The 18,063-nt window shown below is 40.8% G+C and overlaps 1 protein-coding gene across 1 annotated transcript in view; it reads left to right on the forward strand.

Annotated features, from left to right (window-relative positions):
• Positions 1–18,063, forward strand: part of tafa5a (TAFA chemokine like family member 5a) — a 193,654-nt gene that overhangs the window by 14,089 nt on the left and 161,502 nt on the right. The window lies entirely within an intron of this gene.

The following is an 18,063-nucleotide window of genomic DNA, read 5'->3' on the forward strand; positions in this document are numbered from 1 at the left end:
TTAAAGCAGCATGTTTGTCCACTCCCATGTTGATAAGAGGATTAAATACTTGACAAATCTCCCTTTAAGGTACATTTTGAACAGATAAAAAATGTGCGATTGATTTGCGATTAATCGTGACTAAATATTTGAATCGATCGATGACCATAATTTTTTGTATTTATTACTGCTGTTATGTTGCCACCTACATATATTTGGGGTTTTCTAGAAGACAGGCAGCATGGCTAGGGATGGCAAGATCAGTCGCTGCACCTGATTCGACTGTTATCAGGTCTTTAAATGTGCATTATCATTTGGCGTTATAAGCCCAGACATCAGTAGGGGCCTGCTACGCCTAGTACGTTGTAAAAGTTAAAGCGAAACTTAAAAGCAAAACGTTCGAACCATGGATGTATTAGGAGAACTGGATGCAGCGTTGGAGGCGGGGCCCCGGTCATTCCTATGAGAGTTGCTCATTGGTGCATGAAGCCTAAATGGCTCGACTTCCGTCTGGAAATGTACCCGGATCTTAGCGGAGTACGAGATGATTGGTGGACATGACTTGGTCAGTGGGTCCCAATGTCACGCCGTCGTCACGGCTTGCGCTCCAGCCTCAGTCTGGGTCTCATTCAGATGAACGGAGGAAGGGAAATAATTCTGGATTCAGCTATTAGTGCGTTTTACAACTTTAAAAACTTCATTTATTTAAATAAGGACTGTTAGAGTGTTCATACTGGGAAGTTGATTCACCTCCAAAAGAGATTATCCGCTGAGTTACAGACGTCTCTTTCCCAATGTAAGTCTATGGGAAAAAGTATTTTTGGGCCCAATGCATCACGTGACGGACACGGAAGTTGCAGTTTGACCACTACGAAAGTTCGGATCGACGACCGGCGCTCATCCTGGGGGCTTGGTTCTAACACGTAAAACTGCAAGAAACGTTACATTTTTAATGCAAACAAAACACCTTCTTTAGGTTCAGGCAACAAAACCACCTAGTTTAGGTTTCAGGAAAAACATCATGTTTTGACTTAAAATAACTGTTTGTAAAGTGAAAGTGAAACTTAACATTGTGAACACAAAGACAACTACTGGTTGTTGGTTTCACACAGGATGTGAACCCCAGTCTCCGGGGTGAAAGCCCTGTGTTTTGTGCCATCTATACTACAGCTCCTGACTTCTGTTTTTGCTCCTGTCATAATTACTACAGTCTCTAGAGGTCGCTGTCGTCTTCTCTTATTCCTTCTTTCGGTGATCACCAATGTGCATAGATGATAAAACCTACTACTCAGTGTAACAGGCTCCTTCTGACCCTCATATACTGTATGAGGTTTATAACCACTGATAATAACTGTTGACAGTCTAACCAGCTGTCAGTCCACCACTTTAACTGATAGCATGCCAGTTTTTACTGGAAAATTAATCCCAAGTAGAATCAACATTATTGTCATAGTACGAAAAGTAGAACCTCTCCATGATTTGAACTTAATATTTTAAGGACAGTGAAGCACATTCAAGCTCTTGAATGTTTGATATATTTAAAGGTTTTTAGAGAGCTGCAGGAATGAGTCCTAAAACCCAGGAATGAGTCAGCATTTTAGCACTTCCAGTTCCCTCGTCTGGAAGTCAGTAGGTTTTTTTAATTTGTTTTTTGTTGGATGCCTGGAATAAGGTCTGTGGTTAACACAAACTACGGAGATTTTAACATTTTATTCTAAGATATAAAATATGTCTGTAGATATGTGAATTTTGAAGCCTTTATGTGTCTTAAAAAAGTTGGTTTCTAACAAGTGGCAAAATGAAACTACAAGACGTCATCACACCGACTCGTCCTCCTTTACAGCCTCGTTGTTTATACTAGCGTTCATGTGACCGCGGTGTAGTTTGGTTATAGCCTAACGTTAGCTTTTTACTTCTGCCGGTTGCGTTCGCTCTTCAGAAATCATAAAAGTGATGTTTATTTGTGGAGATTATCTTGCTGAGCAAAACGTGCAAGTATCATTAACGTGTATTTGCCACAGGGCTGATCTTCTGCAATAATCCAAAATCCAATATTGGCTTTTTGTCGAGGGAACCAGGGCGATGCTATCTTCCTGGTTGGCCTACAAAAATACGTCATCCCTGCAGCCCTACTGAGGCAACATAACACACACTCCTCGGCTCTGTAGCTGGTTGTTAGTCGGGGGTCTGTTGTGTGAAAGGGGGTGAAGATGATCCCTGTCTGTTGTTTTTCTCTTTACCCTTCTGACACAGTCTGAGGGAGAGAATAACAACATGCAGGAATAGAAGCAGAGAAAGCAAGACAGAAACCCAGAAGAAGAGTGTGAGAAGCAGAGGGGTGGGACGTAGGGTTGCTGCAGGGGATACAAATGTTGCCTGAGAGTTGCTCAGCGAGCTGCAGCAGTGTAATTCCAGCAGATCCTCCTCTACATGCTGAAACATGCTTCGGTTAGGCATACATGGCAGATTTGAAGGCCATTTTTTTTATTATTACTCTCGTGCTCTCATGCTATCTCAGTTTCTCTTTGTGTACAGTATTTCCTCCCTTCCCCTGAAATCTCCCCGGCGCTTCCCGCTCTCACACTCTCTCCCCCCCGAGCCTTTGGTAGTGATAAACCCCACCATTGTCACAGTGACAGCAGAACATGCGAGTTATGTCTGCCTCTCCAGGGTTGAAGAGCTCATTACGACTCCTCAGCAGGGACCCTATAGGCAACAATATATGTTATGTGCATGTGACACAATCAGTGAAATTCATGCAAATGCACTCTGTTATGAATAATACTGTTGGATATTGCCCTTTGTGCTATATAACACTCACATTATAGCTGGTAAACCCCATATTTCATGTGGAGGCCTGCATTTACACCAGACCAATGTTAGGAGTGCTACATTCAGATAAAAACATGGTTTCTTTTGATTTCATGCTTTTTCCCCACATTTTCTGCCCGGTTTCTTTCCATGCATGATATCATTTTGGAATATATTTAAATGGCAGTAGCGGCTGATTGTAGGAGCTTGGCGCCGTTTGTGAAAAATTATTTTAACTTTTATAATTTCATCCTCCCTCTGAGAATTGAATGTTATCATAATGGATTTGTGCAGTACTGTCAGGGGGGCAATAGCTCAACCTTGCAGGTGAGGGACCACAGTAAGAGCAATTGAAAGACCAGATCAGCCAAAAAGGAGCTGCAACACCTTTCCCGGAAACCGGGCCCCCTCCTGGAGCCAGAACTCAGAATGGAGCGAATCCTATGTGTGGGTTAGGTTTAGGCTTCTAAAAAACTTTGGTAAAGTTTAGAGAACGTTCATGGTTTGGGTTAAACACATCATGTCTCGCGCTTCGAGTCAGCATACATTTTAAAATTTTTAATAGGGATGCACCGCTCCGACTTTTTCAGTCCCGATAACGATATCTGAGCTTTGGATATCGGCTGCTACCGAGTACCGAACCGATACCAGTGTTTAATTAATGAACTGTATGCCTCACTGTGTGGAAGTGACTGGGATCATTCTTTTATGTGTAAGGTAACATCGGGCTTGACTTAAACATTGCTTTCCTAACTTTGTAAAAAAAAAATTAACAAATAAATACATAGATATAAATTTAGTGAACGGTTATTTATTATTAAAATAATAAATGGTACACCAGAAACTTGGTAAAAAATCTTCAAAATTAACAGGAATTACAATTAAGGTGTAAACCTTTTTAATGCGGCAACAAATTGGTCAAAACTTAATTATAATTCCAATATATAATGTATATAATATATAAACATAGGATTCAATTTAATAGATCGACCCCATTGTCACCGATACCCGATCCAGCTATTTGATTCAGTATCGGCCCGATATCGGATCTGGTATCGGTATCGGTGCATCACTCATTTTTAACCAAGGCCATGATCTTTCCCTTTAAGTGTACTGAAGTACAAATTTGAGATACTTTTCATTTCATTTGACTTAAAGCTGGGGTAGGCAGTATATTTTTGTCGTCATTTTGCAAAAATGTCATAGTAGCCTTTCAGAATATTGTAATTCAAGTGGTACCCCAGGGTAGGCAGGTTTCTGGAACAGGAAAAAAGACGCCAGAATTTAGTTAGCTGCCGTGACCTAGCCGCTGCTGTGAGCCTTTGGCGTATAGAAGCAAAGAGACGAAACTCCGGCGGTTTTTTGGACAACAGCGGCTGCCGCCATTTTGAACTGAAAAGACTTATTATATTTCTAATATTTTATTGATCTACACAGGCCATTTCAGTAGAATATGACAATAGAATAGAAATAATTTTGTTTTACTTTTGTAAGGCACTTTTTAGGCAGACGTTTTACTGCCATCCGGTAGCCGCTTTCAGTCCAAAATTGCAGAGGCGTAGCTTTGCTTGCATTTACTTTACATCTCTGAAACGCTTCGCCGATATTGTCAGACTCCCTTTTCGATAAGTCCTTCTCCCTTTTTTGGGTTGCTTTGCAGTGCAGGCAGTTGTTGCCAATGCTGGAATAGCAACTTTTCCTGCTGTATATTACGCCGTTGAATCAGCCTTTCACCATCTGAAGGGACGTGCACGCGCATCTGTGTTTGTAGAACAGCCAATAGCAAATGACCTGTGATTGGTCAAAGTCTCCCGTCAAGGGCTAGATTTTCTAAAGCCTGAAAACAGAGCCATGAGGAGGAGCAGAAGACTAATTTTCTCTCAGAACACTTGAATTACAATATGCTAAAAGGTTATTATGGAATTTTTGCCCAATGATGCCAAAAAAAGACTGGCTACCTCTGCTTTAATATGTGTACTCCACTACATTTCAGAGCAAAATATTATACTTTTGACTCCACTTCATTTACCAGACAGCTGTAGTTACAAATTACTTCATAACTTAGGATTTTGCATACAAAATATATGAATTATGATGTATTATTAGAAATTAAACTACTCGATGCAGCCATGAAAATTTGAATAATGCTTTAGTGTCCACAATCCCATATGGTAGAGAAAACAAGTCAAATTTACTGTCAGTGATAGTTTTGCAGATATGTTCAATATGCATACTTTGGGACATTGCAGACATGTTCATAACAAAAGTTTACTTTATAATATCAATTAAAAAATGTAATCCGGGGACAAAATTGATCCTATAAGTAAGTAGTATATTAGGAGACTGGGTTGCACTAGTGAGAAAATATGATGCTTTTTCATAATGTGGGTGAATTGGTCCTTCAAATACTGAACATTTGCACCCCAGAACATCTCATAATGCTTTACCAGTGTGCACATTTTGTATTAACAACTGAAATATCAATGATGAGGTATTTCTACAGATTTTGTGTCATGTCTCGCACACTAATTAACAAACATATTTCTTGTAACTCTCAAATTATGAATAATTGCTATAGATAGAGTCTAAAATAAACCAAATTGTGCATCATTGGCACGGGGCAGTATCGAATCCCGTACATAATATTGGGGGGGTGATTTCATTTTGATAAAAAATGATGTGTTATCACAGGAAGATGCATGTGTCACTAGCTCCCCCAATTAAATCTGAAGCTCTTGGTAGCGAGCATCGGTTGATGAATCAATCCTACACACTCACATAAATGTAATTACTTCATTTGTCAACGTCTGGGGAGGCCACGTCGAGCCCCACGTGCACCTGACGCTTCCAGTGGAGAAATGAATAGAGAGGACTCTTCGCCATTTTGCCCCATTTTCATCTTCATCTCATCTCCTGTAGGGTCCGTCCCGTACAACTTAATCACAGCTATGATCATTCCGTAAGAGCACAAGTTATCATTTCATCAATTCCCTTTGGCCCGTGGAGGACATTACAAGCAGGATATGAGTTTAACATCAAACTAGACACTACCCCCATTCACACACACACACACACACGCACACACACACACACACACACACACACACACACACACACACACACACACATGATTGCTGTATACTGGGGGGGGGTTGACATCTGTTGTTATGGGTGCTGTCGCGGAAAGGCCTTGATTAGACGATGGGTGTTATTTTTTTGTATTCTAATCCCATCCCGCATCGCGAGGACAGATGTTAGCAAGCTAATTAACAAATCCTTGGGCGATGTCGAAGTACGTCTTCGCATTCAGAGGCTGCAGGAGGGGAGGGACATGTTTTGTTGGATCATACACAGTCAGAATCTCAATACACAAGCATACACATATTACTAGTATGTCCATGTGTCTGTGTGTGTGTGTGTGTGTGCAACTACAGTAGCAGTACCATTCACTCTCTCCCCGCACTGCAAGCCACCGCCTCTTAATCCCGGGCTTTCGGAGTGACACATGAGTGCAAGTGAAACCAAAGTGCGAGACACAAGGCGGAGAGGAGGTGGGGTGACTGGTTTCCCTCTTCCTGTTGACGCTCTATGTCATCAGCAGCAATCAGCTGAGACGAGACAGAGGCATCGTAGAACTGCTTTGATAAACCAGATAATAGTAAATACTGAATATTTCAACATTTTTCATCAGAGGAGTATGTAATAATCATGAATCCATTTTCTCAGCAGTTGTGATGATACCTCATTATCTCCGCCAGTTGTGAGTCTGAGAGGAGATTATGTGTTCGGTCGTGTTTGTGTCTGTCTGTCCGCGGCTAATCTCGCATACTATTGGCCACATCAGCCTATTATTTTTTGTGGTCATTTATGACTGTATGCTCAAGGACCTCTCGTGGTTGCGGTGATTCACACTTTTTGAAAAACATATTTAATTGACTGTTTTATACCGTCATTGACTGCTGACTCCTCACTCCTCTGAACCGGCCGATGGGGCCCGCAACTGATCAACAACTGCTTTAGTCAGATTTGCACGCCTAAGTAAGCCACAAATGTTGTTCCAGTAGTATTCCGGATCTATTTTCCCATCAACACATGCATATGATCATGGCTCTATGATGGGGCAGTGCTCAGTGTGTGTGCACTGCAAATGTGTGTGGTTGAGCGAGAGAGAGATGGTGGTTGCGTTCACGGCAGACAGGTGTTGGCAATCGGAGCAGAGGGAAAGGTTAGCAGTGAAGATGTCTAGTGGCAGTAAATGCACAGTGTAAGTTACAGTTTGAATAAACGGTGCAAAAACATTCCTTCATACCCAAAAAGTTGCCGTGTCTTGCTTACCAGCTGCTGGACTAATGTGAAGGGACAGTCTGTGGGATTATAAGCCGGAGCAGAGTCCAAAGACACCACACTCTGCTCCACCTGGTTTGTAAAATTTTATTGGGCATCAAACTTGCGTTTACGGGCGTTTTGTCGCAAAAAATACACTTGAAGCCTAAATAAGTGCTTCAGGTCGCAGTTACGACCGTGAGACACAGCTGAGACGCGAGACAGGGGTTAGACATTTATGGTTTGTATTCAATCAAACTATACAGCAGTGGTCATTGCAGACACACCTGGTGGAGATCTGCACTCTACTGAGTGCACTTTTTTAGTTTATCTGTTTTCTTTGGATCTTTAAAGGGGCACTCCGTCGATTTTACACATTAAGTTCAGTTTACCCGTCATGGGAAGTGCTACTCAGCCTCTGAAAACAGATGTGATGGAGCTTTTTATGGCTTTCGATAGAGCTTTCTAACATCAGATTCATTATCCCCTGATGAGGTCACCAGGGTTAACTTGGCTTTGGCCTGGAGATTATAACATTTTTAATACAAAGCCTGTGTTACAAAGGGGGGAAATGGAAACAAGTTGTGCACACAATATTGACATATCATGACTTATATTTACACATCCAGTAGTAATGGAGCAACAGTATCATTCATTTGGAGTCGTGTTTCTGGCCACCTGATGAATGCAAGTCTAATATTCACTCTTTTTTAGCTCTGTTTTTGGTCTCCACCAATTCCTGAGGGAAATATTTGGCTCTTTTGCTGCTAAATGTTCCACTATGTTCATCGGCTAGTCTCTAACTGTGTATGTCTGGCTTTTAGTGTAAGGCACGTAGCATACAGTGGGTTTTTAGAGCCTTTTTACTGAAAACAGAGGCCATCTGAGAGCTGTATTACGGGCCATACAGCTAAACAATGAGCTGAAACTCACTTCAAAGCTCCGTAATGCTGACTGGAGCTGATCCTCTGTAGGTTCACCAACCCCACTCAAATTGTCTCATAAAAATGTTGGTTATATTCGCTTTAAAGACGAGTATTGAGCAGGAAGAGGGAGTGTAACAATGCAATTGAGTTGCATTGTGAGAAATGTAGGATCTTGCATTTTTTAAGCTTGACTTGTACTAGGGACTGAAAATGAGCATATCTCGGCCTCTGTGACATCAAATCTTTTTTTTTCATATCTTTATTGATTTTCAACATAAAACATCACCTTTCCAAGATGGGTTGGTTACATCTTACAAGTCTCCCTTGAGACACATTCCCCATTCACCCATAAACCCACCCATGAACTCTAAGCCCTCGTTGTAGATAACTACAAAAATGATCATTTACAAAATGAGAAGATGCTATTAGGTCTTGATTCCAAAAATGTGAGGTATAAATCCAATATTTTATGAAAGATATTACTTTTTTGTTTGATTGTATATGTAAGTTTTTCAATCGTTATGCAAAAAAAAAGCTCTTTGTTCAAAAGGTTCAAAGATGGACAACAAACACTTTTCCAATGTCTAGCAATAAGATGCTGCTGCATCAATTTTGACTATTTTATTTAGAATGTGTCTTCTGCAAGGCTCCCAACCTTTGTGAAAAGGCAGTGCTAAATTGCTGGAGTACCCCTTTGTCTCTTTACTATTTGGTTAATAGTTCTTTCTTTCCTTTATAGTTGTTTATTCTATCTTTGTGAACTCTCAATGTGTTGAGAAATCTATTATTATTGGCCAAAAGTTGATATTGAATTTCATGAAGAACAAGAGCAGAAATACATTTGATACAAGCGTTTCTGCAATTTCACCGGTTTAAAGCTTCAGTAGGCAGTATAATTGTGGCATCATTGGGCAAAAATTACATAATAACCTTTCAGCATATTGTAATTCAAGTGTTCGGAGAGAAAACTAGACTTCTGCACCTCCTCATGGCTCTGTTTTCAGGCTTTAGAACATTTAGCCCATGACGGGAGACTTTGACCAATCACAGGTCATTTCAGAGAGAGAAAGCGTTCCTATTGGCTGTGCTCCAGTCATGTGACTGGTAGTTTGGCGTTCCTTCAAGAGAATCACAATGGCTACTGCGACACAAACTTTCTCATTTTACAGCTAAACCGTGCACTACAAGATGATTCTGAGAACATCCGAGGAGAGAAATAGTCATTAATGTAACAGAATATTGATTCATATTTGATCAGCGCTGCCTAGTTTGATCGTTTGGTCGGAGTTGGCGATTGATTGACAGCCGGCTCTCATGTACGGTAGATGGACAGCAGACCTCAGATCAGCTCTTTCTGCTTGTTTTCCTCCGCTCTGTGAAATCTTGCAGATGCCGTTAGGACCACCGGAGGACACAGAGGCACATGATATTTTTCAGGTTACCTGTTTCATGTACTACTGTCACGATATAGCGACCGTTTTATAAAAATCTCGCCTACTTCAGCTTTAACCTACAAATCATGTAGCTTAAACGTCCCATATTGTAAAAAGTGAGATTTTCACGTCTTTTATATTATAAAGCAGGTTTAAGTGCATTATAAATACTGTTAAACTATCAAAATGCTCAATATATACGGAGAAATACACACAGCCCGTATTCAGAAATTGCGTGTTTGAAACAAGCCGTTAGGATTTCTGTCCATTTGTGATGTCACAAATTTACAATATTTAGACCATTACACGGTTTTAAACGTAAACATTCTAAACGTGTCCCAGTTTATTTCCTATTGCAGTATATGTAAATAATATCAGCTGACAGGAAGTAAACATGGACCCAAACTGTTGCCTAGCAACGCAATTCTGTTGCAATTCCATTGTAATGCACTAAAACAGAGCGTTTCAGACAGAGGGTGAATACAGGTATATTCAGGCAGACAGTATGAGGAAAATAATGTGTTTTTTATGAACATTACAGCATGTAAACATGTTCTAGTAGAAACACAAAATACAGGTATGAACCTGAAAATGAGCACAATATGGGACCTTTAAAGGGACAGTTCAACCCCAAATCAAAAATACATATTTTTCCTCTTACCTGTTGTGCTATTTATCAATCCAGATTGTTCTGGTGGAAGTTGCCGAGTGTTGGTGACATTGGCCATAGAGTCCGCCTTCTTTTGAATATAATGGAACTGTAACGGAAAAATATGTATATTTGATTTTGACTTTAACAAAATAATGTCTGTGTAGTTAATACCAACCCACGTGTGTCATACAGCACATGCAGGCACACACTCTGTCTCTCTGTGCTGATGACTCTGGGCCTCAGGGTTAGCACTCGCTTTTAAGCCTGCACTTTAGTTGACTCAGCTTTGAGCGTCTGATTGGAGGGCTGAACGTCCACTCACCCTCGCCGGGAACTGGGGCTGCCCTTGTCATGGCGCCGACTTACAGGAACGTAAAGCATTAACAGTTAGTTTAGTGAGTAGAGTGCTGGTTCATGGGGGCACAAGCCTTTCTCTTGAACACCCACAAATGTATACATTCATACACAACCGGATGCATTTGCAGAGACCCACTCGCTCGCTTAGACTCTCTTTTTATTGACGCTTTTTTCTCATTTTCACTCACACTCTCAGTCCTCCATACACACATTTTGCTACTCTTGTGAGGACATTGTTTTTACACTACATTAAAGGTCCCATATCCTGCTCATTTTCAGGTTCATACTTGTATTTTGTGTTTCTACTAGAACATGTTTACATGCTGTAATGTTAAAAAAAAACTTTATTTTTGTCATACTGTCTGCCTGAATATATCTGTATTTACCCTGTCTGAAACGCTCCGTTTTAGTGCATTTCAACGGAATTGCAATGCAATTGCAATGGAATTGCGTTGCTAGGAAACAGTTTGGGACCATGTTTACTTCCTGTCAGCTGATGTCATTCACACACACTGCAACAGGAAATAGACTGGGACACATTTAGAATGTTTATGTTTAAAACCGTGTAATGGTCTAAATATTGTATATTTGTGACATCACAAATGGACAGACATCCTAACGGTTTGTTTCAAACTCACAATTTCTGAATACGGGCTGTGTGTATTCCTCCGTATATTGAGCGTTTTGATAGTTCAACAGTCTTTTTTAAAGCACTTAAACCTGCTTTATAATATAAAAGACATGGAAATCTCCCTTTTTACAATATGGGACCTTTAATATGCTGCAGGTTGCCCTTGACCTGAGCCTAACCCCACTTTTCACCCCAGCTACAGTCTTAATCTTTGTCCTCACAAGTACAGTTAAACGTGACTACAAAGATACACACACGTACCCCCCCCCAACACACACACACATACACACACACACACTCATTCACGTACGCAGGGTATGCAAATGAGTTAGTGGAGAGAGGTTACCAAATAATGAATCCTCTTCCCACTATTGCAGGGAGATGAATGGCCAGGAGGGTGGAAATAGAATTTCTCCATTTCATAACCCCCCGCTCTTTTGTTGTATTGTCATCCTCCGTAACGAGGTCACCTCAAATCGCTCCTCACCCGCTGGAAACCAGGGAAAAGGAGTATGTTAAGAGAGAAAAAGAAGAGAGAAATGTAATGTCATAAATGTGAGGGGTTCTCGAGGGCCAATCTTAACTGTGTCCATTTAGAAGCCAGTATGTTGACGCCTTTTGAGAAGCCGTGCTTTTTAACCCGTGGCACCCAGCTCGGATTGAGTGCGAATCGCTCGTTTGAACATCCGGCTGTAGTGTGTGTGTGTGTGCGTGTGTGTGTGTGTGAAAACGGTTTTGTTAAGGTGTGCTGGTGGAGCATGTGGACGCTTTGTGTGACTGAAATGAATTATCAGAAGCTTACGAGTGAACGCTGAATGCTTTCTACTCCATTCGAATTGTTCTCACTGTCCCGTGCAGACACCTCCTCCACCTCCATCTCCACCCTCCACCTCCACCTCCACCCTCCACCTCCAGCCACAGGAAGGGGCCACTAAGTCCTCCTCCCTCGGGGAACCACCAAGAGAGATTAACGTGGAGTATTTCTCTCTCCGCGGTGGTTCACTTCTGTAGTGCTACTAATCTAATGCACACATTATTCAGTGAGGCCCCTGCATCTATTAACGGAGAGCACGGCCAGATTTATCGCCCAGCTTTAACTGTATGGCAAAATAGCGCATTAAGCAGATGATATCACGGCGTATATGAAATGATTATACAGGCTAGCAGGTAGAAAAAAAAAAAAAAAAAAAAAGAGGCTGAGGGGACCTGCTTAATTAAATGCAAGGTCCACTGTTATATATCACTGGTGTTCTTGTGCACAGACCACTTAATGTAAACTGTGAGTAAGGGAGCTGTTTTCCTGCATGCTTCTCTTTTAATAGTAAAGAGCTGATCTGCAGTGTTTTACCCCTCCTCCTTCGCCTCCTCCTTCTCCTCCTTATTCTTCCTCTCTGCTGTGTCATCTCCAGAAATGCCCAAATTATGCCTTATTCCTCCTGCTTGCCTGGTTTTCACAACAAAGAAAAGGCACCAAATGGCTCCCATCTGTAATCTCCTCCTCACCACAAGAGAACATTGCGCTTGAGGTTCATGAAAACTCCAGAAATCTGTTGTGTGACATTGTTAAGTTAACCCCTTCTATATTCTGTCTATAGATTCTTCAGAGGCTGTTGAGGGCTGACTTTTCAAGCCAGAGTTAAGATGCTGGTATCATATGAAACTAGAAAGCCGAGGGAATCTTGGTACCAACCATGTCATGTTAGCTTGTCGGGAAGATCGCTAAATAATAAAATAATGATATGTGAATGTAATGATATGTGAATGTAAATGTGTTCTATGGGTACCCACGAGTCTCCCCTTTACAGACATGCCCACTTCATGGTAATCACATGCAGTTTTTTGAATGCAGTATAAATTTGGTAATTAAGCCTATACTAAAATGGTGCGTTTGAATATTTCTGCATACTGGGGTCCCTAAACAGTCTTGGAATTACATAAATTGGGTTTCACTGTAGAGCTGAGTCTCTTGTGGATTCAAAAAGCCCAACTGTATTCATGTGGGATGATGTTAGTCCCCATAGGAGACATTTCATTGGAGTGACAACTTTTTTTGAAATTCGACCTCCCTGTATAAAATGACCTGTGGTGACCTCTAGGATAATCACAGCCTCATCAAACTTTAAAACCACAAACTAGAGACCTAGAGCATTCAGAGGATGGATGTATCAAACTAGAGACCTAGAGCATTCAGAAGATGGATGTATCAAACTAGAGACCTAGAGCATTCAGAGGATGGATGGATCAGACTAGAGACCTAGAGCATTCAGAGGATGGATGGATCAAACTACAGACCTAGAGCATTCAGAGGATGGATGAATCAAACTAGAGACCTAGAGCATTCAGAGGATGGATGGATCAAACTACAGACCTAGAGCATTCAGAGGTCTCTAGTCTCCGAAATCGCCGAAAAATGCAATTCTTGCAGAAATCTCCAAATGTCAAAAGTTTTTGATCCCAAATCACAGCATGGCTTAATTTGGTATTTTGTAGGGATTATTGATCATTTTTATCAATTCTCAAGTGGTAAAAAATTGTTAAATTTAGCACCAGAATCTTTGTAACAAATGACATCCACTTAAAAGTTGCTGCAAAAATGTATGAGACATAACAGAGTGTAGTTAACCATCACAAGCATATATTATCATGTTCTATGCTCTTATACACTTTCACAATTTATTTTAATTGATTAGTTAATTTATTTGTATTTCTTATTAATGACTAGAACAACTTGGCACACAGTGATGAGCTGCATCTCAAATTAACCTTCAGGTTCCAGCTTTCAGATGATGTTCACCACTTCTATGAGACATCTCTTGTTGACTTGTTATCTATCCCTGAACATCCTCTGTCCCCCTTCCCTAGCCCTCTAAAAAAAAGAGGGCGGAATGGAAAGAGGTTAAAACTCTAGAAATCTGTTGTTTGATGCAGTTAAATGAACAGTTTGTGCTCTAAATAGGAGCGTGTTCACACTGGTAAACTCTGTATGAGGACACGCACTCGGTCAACCCCTGCCACACTTCAGACAGCGGCCCGTCCCTGCTCTAGTACAACAAGACGTCCCAACACCCGGTGTCACACTTAACAATGTACCGTGCTACTCTGTAAAGCGCCAGAGCCGCTCCCTCATGGGCATGCAAAATTCAAATACTGAGCATGATGCAGAAGCCTTTAAATAAGCCATAGATTTCCTTCTCTGTTCTTTTATCGGGGTAAGCATACAAACCCTGGGATAATTCAGGCAGAATTGAATGCTCACTCTATTTTTTTTCCATCCTGCTCCTCCGAGCTCCCCGAAGCTTCTTTATTGAATAGCCCTAGATGTTGCAAAGAGGAAAAGTGGGAAGGGACCACCAGTGCTGCCAAAAATGGAACGGTGGCTCCGGGGTAAAGCAGTCAAAGTATCAGCGTCTGATAGTGTGTGGGCACTATAACTGATGGAGTGTATATAGTGTGCCTAGTTTTATGTTATATGTACAGCACATATGTATTGTGTGCAGGGTCTAAAATTAACTTTTTTCAATGCCTGTCACTGTGGCAGACAAGTATTTTTTTTTTCTGCCACTCAGAAATTGTATCTGCCACTTTTTAAATCTCTGCACTAAATGAAGGAATAACATTTTAGATCTGATGTCATTCAATGTTCGATATATTTTACATAAAAAATATATACAGTATATACATGGTGTTCGAATTACACCTTGGAGGGAGGGTAGTGTAGCCTACACAGTACCGTAGTGTACTTTGTTATTGTCATCTATAGTGGTTATTTGCAAAAAAAACACAATTCAAATGATTATGATTATTTAAATATTTGCTTTGATTAAAAAGAAATCTTGGCAAGCTGCTTAGAGCTAGTGTTAGGAAGTTAAACAGGTCATAATTCTCTCTCTAATATCTATTTTATATTACTGTGAAAACATCTTCTTCAAACAACTGGATTTGCTGGAAGTTTCTCACCAAAAACTTAATTTTACGAGATGACATTTGAACGCATCATGATAACGTTGTAATTTACATTCGTCCAATAGTCCTTTTTCCTGAGCAGACTTTGAATGTCTCATAATAATAACTGAATGGCACCTCCGTCGACGTTAGTAGCTCTGTTATGCATCCAGTCAGGACTGTGCTGCCCACTGGCTGCTAACAGCTGACGTCACTAACTCTCCTCCTGTTGATTTAAACACAGGTTTGTTGTTCACAGTGTCGCATTATCAGGGTAAAATAGGGTGCACCCCCTCAGGTTTAGTAGCACCACGCTGTTGAGCGTTTTTTTTCTTCTCTCCGCCTAGTCTCTGGTCCAAAACAAACTGAAACATGATACAGAGTGCGTATGCGTCATTGTGCAGCGTAACTGTGGGAAAGCATGAATAAGAGGAATCGATAGTCACGGAGGCATGAGATGCCGAGAAAGCAGACAGCTACGGTTCTCTATTCCCATCACTTGCGTTTTCCCTGTCTGCCAAAGTGGCGGATGTCCTGATGATTTCACCCGCCACTGCCAACAATTTACCCGCATTTTGCGGGTGGCTGGTGCTAATTTCAGACCCTGATTGTGTGTGAGCAGAAGGGGAATGGTAAGATTTCTAGGGGTGGGAATCATCAGAGGCTCCACAAAACGATATTATCACGATACGTAAGTCATGATACGATCTTAATGAGATTTTTGTGATATGCGGGGTTTTGCGATATTGCAATATATTGCGATTTATTACCTTTTTTCAACAGCAAATTACATCTGTTTTATCTAATAACACAATTTTCACTCTGTTGATCTCAGAGTCTTCATTCACATATCTTGATGTCAGAGGTCAAGGGAACCCTTTAAAAATGGCCATGCCAGTTTTTCCTCGCCAAAATTTAGCGTAACTTTGAAGCATTATTTGGCGTTCTTCCCGACAAGCTAACATGACATGGTTGGTACCAGTTGTCTCCATTTCATATGGTACCAATATCTTCACTCTCGCTTTAAGACTGAGCCCGCTACCACATCTGAAATACAGAATAGCGGTTGGGCCGTCAGATTGTTAAAAGGTTAATAATTTATATAATAAATAGATTGATACTCGATGTCTGTGTATCAATAAGATATTGGCATGCAAAATATTGTGATATGCTGTATCGTCTCCCCTCCCCCCCACACCCTTAAAGAGTTCCCTTCTCCCTGTTCCTTTTCGATTATGGAATTTGGTGTTGGAAATATTAACACGTGAAAGGCCCTCTCTAGAGCCAGCGTTTGGTTTGTCGGTTCTGGGCTACTTGGTTAGGTTTAGGCAACAAAACTACTTAGTTAGGTTTCGGGAAAGATTGTGGTTTGGGTTAAAAATAACAACATAAGTGGCGTAACTTAAGTACGGAAGTTATGTGACAAATAAATCAACGTTGACTTGTGGTTTCGGGGTACGAACATCGGTCTTCCGGGCGAAAGTCCGGGGTTTTTGATCCAGCCATCAATTCCGACCTCCTCCCTATGCGGCGTTTGTTTCCCTTTATACTTCCTGATTCACAACTACATTGATTACATAGAAATTTATTTTTTATGGAATATACAAATTAAAGTGCATTACTGTTCATTGGTAAAGCCAAGAATGGTGTGTGAGAAAAGCCTGAACAGAAACACAGTTGTTTTAAGTTTTAGGTGATTACTGAAAACATGGATTAATGATGAATATTGATGAATATTATATTCCATTTCTGCGAATAAATGCCCCAAATCCCACACACTGGTCCTTTTAGATGTTTATATAGTGCTTCTAAAGGCTAAATATAGGAAGACTAAGGAAAGTGTTACCATTCTTTTTTCATTACTTTTACTTTTACTGTTCAAAATTGATGTTAGTACTCACTTTAAAGCAGTTAGGCTTGGTCTAACAGTGTGGTTAAGGAGACTACACCACAGACAGACATCTTGGTGTCAAAATAGTCCACCAGGAACTGAATCCCTGTTTGATTGGTTGGTTTGCCTCTTTTCTTACTAACAGAGTTCAGATTGTAAAAGTGAACTAAACCCTTTCAACTGCCATCACGACCAATGTTGGGGCCCCCCAGGGCTGCGTGAGTTCAACTATGCTTTTCACGTTCTATACCGATGACGTACAGATACACCAAATCAATACATTCTAAAGTATTCTAATGATACAGCTCTAATATCTCTGTTATGCCCGGTTCAGACTACACGATATCAGCCCGATTACAGCCCGACACGGCTGTCGTAGGGGATTGGGAACGATAAATGAGTGTCATGTGCGAAAATCGCTCCTCTTATCTCGTGTAGTGAGTCATAGTACAATACATAGTACATAGTACAAGATTGATTTTATATGATGAAAGATTTGATTTAAGTTGTTTTACATGATTCTGACATTGTTTGAAAATGCATCGGTATCAATATAAAAACAAACCCACTGGAATAATACAGTGGCACAAAAGGGACACTGCAGGGCTTTATTTTTGTTTTAATTTTTTTTTTTTAATCAAAGGCAGTTGGATGCCTGTGATGAAGCCTTTACAAAAGTATTTTGCATTTTGGGAATGACCCCTTGCTACCTCTCCAATCTTCTGCACATTTCCGACAGCAATCGCCGTTTAAGATCCAGTGATTTCATAAGGCTCATCATTCCAAAAGTCCGTACTGTGTTTGGTCATAACTCCTTTCATTTTGCCGCTGCAAATGACTGGAACTCACTACAGAACACGCTCAAACTAACAGCTCTCACCTCTCTCAACATGTTCAAACAAAAGCTGCAACAAGTCATAGTTGACTGCTGTACTTGCTGACCAGCCCTCACTTCTCTCTCTCTCTTCCATTTTTACAAAGTACATCCAGTAATCCGCCTTTTTTTGTACATAGTGTTTGTTAATTTACCTATGCTGTTTTTAGCCATTTTCTCATGTGTTTGTCATACTGTATTGTATCTGTGCCGTCTGTGTCACTTGTGTGGACTGTGCTACTGC

This window comes from Sebastes umbrosus, chromosome 23 (assembly GCF_015220745.1).
Source record: "Sebastes umbrosus isolate fSebUmb1 chromosome 23, fSebUmb1.pri, whole genome shotgun sequence".
NCBI classification, from domain to species: domain Eukaryota; kingdom Metazoa; phylum Chordata; class Actinopteri; order Perciformes; family Sebastidae; genus Sebastes; species Sebastes umbrosus.